General features: G+C 47.8%; 1 non-coding gene across 1 annotated transcript; it reads left to right on the top strand.

Moving 5' to 3' along the window:
- The first annotated feature begins 9,609 nt into the window (after positions 1-9,609).
- Positions 9,610-9,713, top strand: LOC123163449 (small nucleolar RNA snoR99). The gene has a single exon (XR_006481903.1). It is a non-coding gene; the product is annotated as a small nucleolar RNA snoR99 (small nucleolar RNA).
- Positions 9,714-10,775: the final 1,062 nt, after the last annotated feature.

Below are 10,775 nucleotides of genomic sequence, written 5' to 3'. Positions count from 1 at the left end.
GCAACGCTTTTTGAATTTAAAATATTACCTTCTGTGCGGCCGTTTATTAAATCTGAGAGACGACGAGTCGTCGGCTTCTTCCCCCATGCCACGAGTGCTGGGGTGTTCGGGATAAACCTAAGCGCTCTTGTTCTCATTCTTGGGTCCATCGAGGGAGGCGCTCAGCACAACGAACAAGGCAATCGGACTATAATGCTTTATCACTCTCACTTAGCCATAGAATTCTATAATTTTAAATTTCGGCAAAGCCCCTAGTATTCGGAAGACCGAGGGCGCTATCCACGCCTAGGCCGGACAAAGCCAGCTCCTCGCTCTAAGCGGCATAAGTCTTTAGGGACTCGAAAACTCTCGAACAGCGACCAGCTCTCTCCCTATCATGACGGTCAGTTTTAGCTTTCTCTACTGAGGTGCTTAACCCAGCTCAACCGGGGCACAACCACAGTAGTTCTCCCAGCGCTACCTTAGCTGATATGCCGGAACGTAAGGTACTAAAACATGGGAGCCGGGCAAACCCAACTATTGACCCAAGACATGATTCGGAGCCGATGCATATAATGCTATAAGTTCGAGGTGCCGCACTCCTGAGAGTGTTCAGACTTCTCACACCATATTCTGGGGTACTTAAGCCCCTGGTGTATTGGTCGTACCAAAGTGTACGGTTGCATAATGTCATAACTGAACATATTTACATAAAAAATGAATGCAATAATAGACAAGAGCTATGTATTGTTTATTCGAAAAGGCTACGGTAAAAGCAGAATGATACAAATGGTGCGATAAGCAAGAGATGGGACTATTTGACATGTCCCCCTCCAGGGGTGAGCTGCGGGATGATATGTGAAACAAGTATACTGCTCGTTATAGAGACCACCTGGACATTCGACGTAGCTTTCTGCCTCCCTGGCTGTTGCATCATGTGTTTGGCGAGTGTACTGCCAGACAGGCCTTCCGGAGAGTGGAGTCCTGAAAGTGAGAGAAAGAAAAACAAAGAATGACAAAATCGGGAGCCCCTAGTGCGGTTGAGCCGAATTTTGGGTGTGTTGTGGTTGTGCCCCTCCCCTTATGCCCTTGGTATTTCCAGAGCGTAATTATGTACGCGTAGTACTGGTTTCGCAATTTTGCGAGGGCTGGGGTTGGGGCTGCACTACTATGCTTTCTCGGAACGTGCCAGGCAGTCTTGTTGTAGGTTACTCCGGGCGCGCTTGACGGTGTCCGGACGTTTAATAGCCGGACTGGAGAATTGCCTTGAGAGGCTACTTTGTACTTCCACCGCGAGGGCCGCCGTATGCTCCTCCATTCGGAGAGAGCGTTCGGTGTTTCCATTGACCATAATGACTCCTCGAGGGCCTGGCATCTTGAGCTTGAGGTATGCATAGTGTGGCACCGCATTGAACTTTGCAAATGCGCTTCGTCTGAGCAGCGTGTGATAGCCACTGCGGAACCGGACTATGTCGAAGATTAACTCCTCGCTTTGGAAATTATCCGGGGATCCGAAGACCAGTTTGAGTGTAACTGAGCCTATACAGTTGGCCTCTACATCTGGTATGACACCTTTAAAGGTCGTCTTTGTGGGTTTAATCCTTGAGGGATCTATGCCCATTTTTTGCACTGTATCCTGATAAAGCAGGTTCAGGCTGCTGGCGCCGTCCATAAGGACTCTAGTGAGGTGAAATCCGTCAATGATTGGGTCTAGAACCAATGTGGCGAATCCGCTGTGGTGGATGCTAGTGGGGTGGTCCCTTCGATCAAAAGTGATCGGGCAGGAGGACCACGGATTGAACTTTGGGGCGACTGGCTCCAACGCATATACGTCCCTGAGTGCACGCTTCCGCTCCCTTTTGGGGATGTGGGTTGCGTATACCATGTTCACCGTCCGCACTTGTGGGGGAAAGCCCTTCTGTCCCTTATTGTTCGGCGGCCGGGGCTCCTCCTCGTCATCGCTATGCAGCCCCTTATCTCTGTTTTTGGCACTTAACTTGCCTGCCTGCTTGAACACCCAACAATCCCTGTTGGTGTGATTGGCTGGTTTTTCGGGGGTGCCGTGTATCTCGCACCAGCGATCGAGTATTCGGTCCAAACTGGACGGGCCCGGAGTATTTCTTTTAAATGGCTTTTTTCGCTGACCGGGTTTAGAGCCTCTGAATCCAGCATTAACTGCCGTATCCTCAGCATTGTCGCCATTAATGCGGCGCTTGTGCTTGTTGCGATGCGACCTGCCATTGCTGTCCTTGGTATCCGAATTACCAGGGCTCTTGGTCATGTTATTACTACGAGCTAGCCAGCTGTCTTCTCCCGCGCAAAAGCGGGTCATGAGTGTTGTGAGGGCTGCCATGGATTTCGTTTTTTCCTGTCCTAGGTGCCGGGCAAGCCACTTGTCACGGATGTTATGTTTGAAGGCTGCAAGGGCCTCTGCGTCCGGACAGTCGACTATTTGATTTTTCTTGGTTAGGAACCGTGTCCATAATTGTCTGGCCGATTCCTCTGGCTACTGAATTATGTGGCTTAGGTCATCGGCGTCTGGTGGTCGCACATAGGTGCCCTGGAAATTGTCGAGGAATGCGGCTTCTAGGTCCTCCCAGCAACCAATTGACTCTGCTGGCAAGCTGTTAAGCCAATGCCGAGCTGGTCCTTTAAGCTTGAGTGGGAGGTATTTGATGGCGTGTAGATCATCACCGCAGGCCATGTGGATATCAAGGAGATAATCCTCGATCCATACTGCAGGATCTATTGTGCCATCGTATGATTCGATGTTTACGGGTTTAAAACCCTCAGGGATTTGATGATCCATTACTTCATCTGTGAAGCATAGTGGGTGTGCGGCGCCTCTGTACTGGGCTATATCATGATGTAGCTCAAATGAGCTTTGTCTGTTGTGTTCGGCCTGGCTGGATTTGCCATATCCAGCATGACGGTTATTGTCACGTGCCGTGGGGCGCCCACGCGATCCGTAGATCGATCTTGTTTGCCTTGCCTTGTCCTCCAATATATCTCGCAGGTCTGGTGCATTTCCCCATGCCTTGGTATTTTTTGAGCGACGCCGGGGTGCGGTTGGAGTGGATGGCCGAGAGGCCTCTCTGTCGCGGCCACGAGGTGGCCGGTCGGCCGCGTTGTGCGCTGGTGATGTAGGTTTAGGTGCTTCCTCATCTAATCGGGGTAGCAGCCTGCGCTTTGGGTAGCTCTTAGAGGGGCGTTCGAGTTCGTACTCTTCGGCCGAAAGGACTTCAGTCCATCTGTCGGCTAGCAAGTCTTGGTCAGCTCTAAGCTGTTGCTGTTTTTTCTTGAGGCTGCTCGCCGTGGCCATAAGCCTGCGTTTGAAACACTCTTGTTCGATGGGATCCTTAGGCACGACAAATTCGTCGTTGTCGAGGCTTGCCTCGTCTTCGTAGGGAGGCATGTAATTATTGTCCTCTACCTCTCTGTCTGCCGCTCTCTCATGAGGGCTGGCTTCTCCATCCTCCTGTGCTGAATCCTGCTGGAGGGGGTTGTCTTCGGCACTGTCCAGGGTGTTATCATCTCCCGTGCCGGAATTGCCGTTTTTTCTTTGGCGGGATTTAGAGCGGCGCCGCTGACGCTGGCGCTTAGGCTGCTTCTTGGAGGGGTCATCCTCCGTTATTCCATCGCCATTCCCTTCTTTTGGGGTGTCCACCATGTATATGTCGTATGACGAGGTCGCCCTCCAGTGCCCTATAGGTGCTGGTTCTTGGTCGTCTCCTGCATCGGCGATCATACCATCGATGTCTTCAGAGTCGAAGTCGAGCATGTCGGTTAAATCATCGACAGTGGCTACGAAGTGGGTGGTGGGTGGGCTTTGAATTTCTTCGTCGTCCGCTTCCCAACCTTGCTAACCATAGTCCGGCCAGGGCTCTCCTGATAAAGAGAGAGACTTTAGTGAATTCAGAATGTCGCCGAAGGGTGAGTGCTGAAAGATGTCCGCGGCGGCGAACTCCATGATCGGCACCCAATCGGATTCGATCAGCAGGGGCGCGGAAGGTTCGGAGTTCAGAGAGGAGTCCGACAACTTGGATTCACGAGCTTCACAAAGGACAAGGCTGGCGTTCGGCTCGATCGCCATAGAGATTGCAGCCCCCGTGGCGGTGTCCAGCCACCCATCCTCGATTGGCGCAGTCGGCTCCGAGCTAAGGGTCGGAGCGGACACTGGTGCGGCCTCCTGGGCACTGTTCGGCGGCAGAGCTAGACCATGCCCATCGTGACAGTGCGGCACGCTCGGCTGTGGCTCGAACCTGTCGAAGATCAAGTCTCCGCGGACGTCAGCCATTTAGTTCAAACTTCCAAATCTGACCTGATGGCCAGGGGCATAGCTTTCGATCTACTCCAGATGGCCAAGCGAATTGGCCCGCAGTGCAAAGCCGCCAAATATGAAGATCTGTCCGGGGAGAAAAGTCTCACCCTAGAATGCACCGTTGTTGATGATCGGAGGAGCCATCGGGCCTAAAGATGATGACACAGAGGAACTCTCAATGAAAGCACCAATGTCGGTGTCAAAACTGGCGGATCTCGGGTAGGGGGTCCCGAACTGTGCGTCTAGGCGGATGGTAACAGGAGACAAGGGACACGATGTTTTTACCCAGGTTCGGGCCCTCTCGATGGAGGTAAAACCCTACTCCTGCTTGATTAATATTGATGATATGGGTAGTACAAGAGTAGATCTACCACGAGATCAGAGAGGCTAAACCCTAGGAGCTAGCCTATGGTATGACTGTTATTCTTCCTACGGACTAAACCCCTCCGGTTTATATAGACATCGGAGAGGGCTAGGGTTACACAGAGTCGGTTACAATGGGAGGAGATCTACATATCCGTATCGCCAAGCTTGCCTTCCACGCCAAGGAAAGTCCCATCCGGACACTGGACGAAGTCTTCAATCTTGTATCTTCATAGTCTAGGAGTCCGACCAAAGGCTATAGTCCGGCCATCCGGACACCCCCTAATCCAGGACTCCCTCAGTGATGTTGCGGGATGTGTCATCATCTCCGGGTGTTGCCCCGGTTGTCCCAGGCCGGGTTACCACTGTTGGGGGTCGGGTAGGAGGCTCTTCCCCAAGTAAAGTTTCGCACGAGGAGGTCATTACCTTTGGAGGGATCCCGGATCCTATCTCTGAGGGGAGGCGGATCAGCAGTCGGCTGCAGGAGCAGACGAACGTTGATGACATGCAGCAAAGGTGCACTATGCGGGCGGCCAAGCTGTGTGACGTTGAGATCTCTATGGGTATGTCTGTTAATAAATCAAATTCAATTTTGCATTTTGCCACTGATGAGATTGTCAATAATGCAAATCAACTAGGGGTTTCACTTGGTAGTAATGATAGTGAAATCACTAAATCAGTTAATTACATTCTTGATTTAGAAGCGGAGAGGGCATTGAAAATGATTCGTAACATAGCTGCTGTTAAACCCATGAATGATTCGGACATTGATGCGTTAGGGGTCAGGGTTCTTGATGGTTTGTGTGCGGATCTTGACCCTTCACTTCCTGAGACAGAGGAGGAGGAGGGCTTCGGTTCCCCTGAGGCCTCAAACCATGTAGATAGTTCGTTGGTTATCTCGGCTGAGCCCGGTTGTGGTGACCAGCCCGAGGATCACGTTAAGCCTAAGCGGACATGGAAACGGAAGGTTTACCCAATGTCGGCTGTGCGTAGAAGTGCTAGGATCCGTACCTCTAAAAAATTTCATGATGAAATATGAGAGGCATTTTCGGGAATAGCAGAGGTCTTAAAGACTTGGCTAAAAGAAGGTTTCTAGTGGATGCTTCTCTTGAGCATCAATTGGATTTTATTGCTCTGTCAGAGACTGGTAGGGACAACTTCACCCCCTAATTTCTTAGCACTTTATCCGGGGGTGTTGACTTCGACTGGCATTGCCTACCTCCGCGAGGAAGATCCGGTGGGGTTTTGCTTGGGGTTAGGTGTGACTCTTTGGATGTTTGGAGTGTAGTTATGGGAGATTTTGCGGTAAAGTTTCGTGTCAAAACTACGGCAGATGGGTTTGATTGGGCTTTGGTGGCGGTATACGGTGCCGCGCAACCAGAACTCAAACCAGACTTTTTGGCCGATCTTGTCTGTATTTGTGTTAACGAGCAGCTCCCTATATTAGTGGGGGTGATTTCAACATTATTCGAAGACGGGAGGAAAAGAATAATGAGAATTTTGATGGAAGATGGTCGTTCATGTTCAATACCATCATTGAGAGCTTGGATCTTAGAGAGATAGAGCTGTCGGGTAGGAATTTCACTTGGGCTAACTCATTACCAATCCCGACTTTTGAGAAGCTAGACCGTGTCCTAGCTAGCGTCGAATGGGAACAAAAGTTCCCCCTAGTAACAGTACAGGCGCTTTCGCAAGGTATCTCGGATCACACGCCGTTACTAGTTGACTCAGGGGCTCAAACCCATGTGTGTAACAAGAACACCTTCTCGTTTGAACTTGCATGGTTTGAAAGAGAAGGGTTCCTTAATCTGATAGCTAGAGAATGGGCTAAAGACTCTGGAGGAAGGTCACCTATTGAAAGATGGCAGTGTAAGATTCGTCATCTACAAAGGTTCCTTCGTGGATGGGCTAAGCATACGTATGGGATATATAAGGCTGAAAAGGAACGACTCCTTTTACTTATTCAAGCCCTAGAGGTAAAAGCCGAAACTTCTATTTTAGATACCAGCGAGCTGGAAACTAAGATGGAGGCTGAGTTGAGACTGAAAGAGCTTCTCCGAGATGAGGAATTGAAGTGGGCACTGCGAGCTAAGGTTCGCAAAATTGTCCAAGCGGATGATAACACTCAATTCTTTCACATGATTGCTAATGGAAAGTATCATAAGAAGAGGATTTTCCAACTAGAACAGGACGAAGGGACGATTGTAGGTCAGGAAAATCTAAAAGTTTACATAACCAACTACTATAATCAGTTGTTTGGACCTCCGGAGGAGAATATCGTGTCCTTAGATGAGTCCAGGGTTGAGGATGTTCCTCAACTTGCGACTGACGAGAATGAGATTTTGACTACCCCTTTTACGGAGAAAGAGGTGTTTGAGGCCATTGCAAAAATGAAAAATAATAAGGCTCCAGGACCGGATGGGTTTTTGGCGGAGTTTTATAAAAAATGTTGGCACTTTATTAAGGGGGACTTGCTTCCGATGTTCCATGAGCTTTTCTATGGACAGCTTCAATTGTTTCAGCTGAATTTTGGAATGAAAACTTTACTTCCTAAGAAGACAGATGTCGTTCGCATTGAGCAGTTCAGACCTATTTGTCTTCTTAATGTTAGTTTCAAAATTTTCACCAAGGTTGGGACGAATAGGCTTACGCAAATTGCGCATTCTATGGTGGAACCGTCCCAAACTGCTTTTATGCTAGATAGAAACATCCTAGAAGGGGTTGTCGTCTTGCATGAAATGCTCCATGAGATTCACTCAAAAAAACTCGATGGCGTTGTTTTCAAAGTGGATTTTGAGAAAGCATACGATAAAGTCAAATGGCCCTTCCTTCAATAGGCTTTGCGTATGAAAGGTTTTGATCAGGCCTGGAGAAACCAGGTAGAATCCTTTACGCAAAAAGGACTGTTGGGATTAAAGTGAATGATGACATAGGTCACTACTTCCAAACACATAAAGGGTTAAGGCAAGGGGATCCGATGTCACCGATCCTATTCAACATAGTGGTAGACATGCTGACCATTTTAATAGGATGAGCTAAGGATGCGGGGCAGGTAGGTGGCCTTATTCCGCAATTAGTTGATGGAGGTGTCTCCATCCTTCAGCATGCTGATGATACTATCATCTTCATGGAGCACGACTTGGCGAAAGCGCGAAACATGAAGCTCGTGTTATGCTTATTTGAACAATTGATCGGGCTAAAAATTAACTTCCACAAGAGAGAATTGTTCTGTTTCGGAAGAGCTAATGATGACCAAAAGGCCTACAAACAATTGTTCGGATGTGAATTGGGGACTTTACCGTTCACATATTTAGGTATACCCATTCATCATCGTAAGCTGACCAACAGAGAATGGAAGTGCATTGAGGATCATTTTGAGAAGAAACTGAGCTGTTGGAAAGGTAAGCTCACGTCATACGGAGGGCGATTAATCTTGATTAATTCGGTCCTCACAAGTATGCCTATTTTTCTTCTATCCTTTTTCGAGGTTCTGGTTGGAGTCAGGAAGAGGCTAGATTTCTATCGATCATGATTCTTTTGGCAGAGTGATGAGCTTAACCGAAAATACAGGCTTGCTAAATGGGATATCATCTGTAGGCCGAAGGACCAAGGGGGTCTAGGTATTGAGAATCTGGAAGTCAAGAACAGATGTCTCCTTAGCAAGTGGTTGTTTAAGCTTTCTTCCGAGACGGAGGCCACTTGGGCTTAGATCTTGCGAAATAAGTATCTTCTCTCTAAAACTTTGTCCCAGGTGACAGTGAGGCCGACTGATTCACCATTTTGGAAATGATTGATGAGAGTTAAACCACTCTTTTTCAATAGGACAAGGTTCTTAGTCGGTAATGGAGCAGCTACGAGGTTCTGGGAGGATACGTCGCTTGGGGAGACACCCCTTGCACTTCAATATCCTTCTTTATATAACATTGTTCAATGTAGAGATGCTTACGTTGCAACAGTTCTCCACTCCATTCCACTCAATATTCATTTTCGGAGTACGCTAGTGGGAAATCCTTGGGAGGCCTGGCTCCATCTTGTGAGAAGATTGATGGATGTCCAGTTGTCTCAACAGCCAGATGAACTGTGTTGGAAACTCACTAAGAACGGAGTGTTCTCGGTCAAATCCATGTATCTGGATGTTATTAACTCTAGCGTGATTCCTACCTCAAAGCATGTCTGGAAAGTTAAGGTACCTTTGAGAATCAAAGTGTTTATGTGGTTTGTGCATAAACAAGTTATTTTGACTAAGGATAATTTGGAAAAACGTAACTGGATTGGTTCTGCAAGATGCAGTTTTTGCGACCATAACAAATCTATCAAACACCTCTTTCTTAATTGTCCGCTGGCCAAGATTTTGTGGCGGTCGGTTCATATTGCTTTTAATATTAATCCGTCGAATTCTATCAACACATTATTTGGGACGTGGCTCGATGGGATAGCTTCAGATACAGCGAGGCACATTCGTGTAGGCGTTTGTGCTTTATTTTGGGCAATCTGGAACTGTAGAAATGATATGGTTTTTAACAGAACAACAAACACTCACTTTTTGCAGGTTATCTTCAGGCCCACTGCGTTGATCCGTATGTGGTTGCTACTCACTCCGACGGAGGCCAAGGAGCGTTTGGTTACTGCGTCTACCCGATGGGAGATGGTAGCACGGAATATTTTCAACTGATTTGGATGGTCATGTAATAGGATAGGCATGTAGGGCTCCTATATTTTTATGCCAACTGGTTGTGGCTTTTCCTTTTGTTTTGTTTTGCTCTTGTGAGCATTTGTTTACTTCCTTGTGCGAGACTTGGAGACTTATGTTGGATCTTTCATTTATTAATAATAATGGTCGGATGCATCTTTCTCATGCAGAGGCTGGGGTGAACCCCCTTTTTGAAAAAAAGATCTAAAAGCAACCTAAAAGTAATCTTGGCTTATCTAATATGAAAATACTGAAACTACATGTGGGGGGTAAGCAGTCCCTTACACCTGATAACCATCGTATTCACTTTTTCTACTGAAACTTTCTGTTTTTAGCTGAACATCAAGGGATGAGATATTTATATAACCATCTTGTTCACTTTCACTACTAGGGAAAACCTTATACACAGAACTTTAGCAGTAGCGTTGGTCAAAAAAGCACGCTGGTGCTAAGTAGCAGTAGCGCGCCTGTGCAAACCGCGCTACAGATAAAGTTCTAGCAGTAGCGCGCCTTATTTTAAACACGTTACTACTAAAATTCCCATGGCTTAGCCGATAGGCTACACATAGTAGTAGCGATCTATATCAAACCACGCTACCGCTAATTTCTTTGTAGCAGCGCGTTTTATTCTAAACTCGGTACTGCTAAAGGATATAAAATTAAATGGAAAGCAAATAGAAAGGTAATTGAAAATGAAAGAAATATAAGAAGGTGAAAGGAAAAAAATAAAATGTGAAGAAAAATAAATGAAAAAGGAAAAAAAAAGAGAAAGGAGTAGCAGTAGCGCGTATCCCAGAATGTGCTGTAGCTAACATAGCAGTAGTGCACTTTCTGGAACGCGCTACTGCTACTTCTGACGTAACCAGGGGGTTCGTCCTTCCCCACGGCCACTTCCCCCAAATCCAAATCCTCCGCACTCACCGCTGCCGTCGCCCATCGGCTGTCGCACGCTCTCCGCACACCCTCTACGCCGCCCCCGCCCCCGACCTCAACGCCGCCCCGGACGCCGCCCCCGACCCCGACCTCGACGCCGCCCTCTGCCGCGCGCCCGAGCCCCGACCCCGAGCTCGACGCCACCTGCCCCTCCCTCGTCGCAGGCACCCGAGGTGAGCACGCCTACTCCTCCCTCTCCCCTACCTCTACCTAGGGTTTCTTCATATTTTAGTTGCATCAAATTAGTTAGGGTTCATGTAAGGGTGGAAATGAATCGGATGCGGATGTGGCTCAAATTAGTTAGGGTTCATGTAAGGGTGGAAACGAATCAAATTTCTAAGATGAATCATAAAATGAGTAAAATTTGACCACTTATTTCACTTTTAAGTTGGATAATTGGAATATCCGCTACCACTTTCCACCCCTAGCACTACAAAAAAATACAGTTCCGTGATGATACGTGTTTGTCACACTAGGTCGCATATTTTG

Source organism: Triticum aestivum, chromosome 7B (assembly GCF_018294505.1).
Source record: "Triticum aestivum cultivar Chinese Spring chromosome 7B, IWGSC CS RefSeq v2.1, whole genome shotgun sequence".
In the NCBI taxonomy this organism is placed as follows: Eukaryota; Viridiplantae; Streptophyta; class Magnoliopsida; order Poales; family Poaceae; genus Triticum; species Triticum aestivum.
This window is presented reverse-complemented; position numbering and strand designations above follow the sequence as displayed.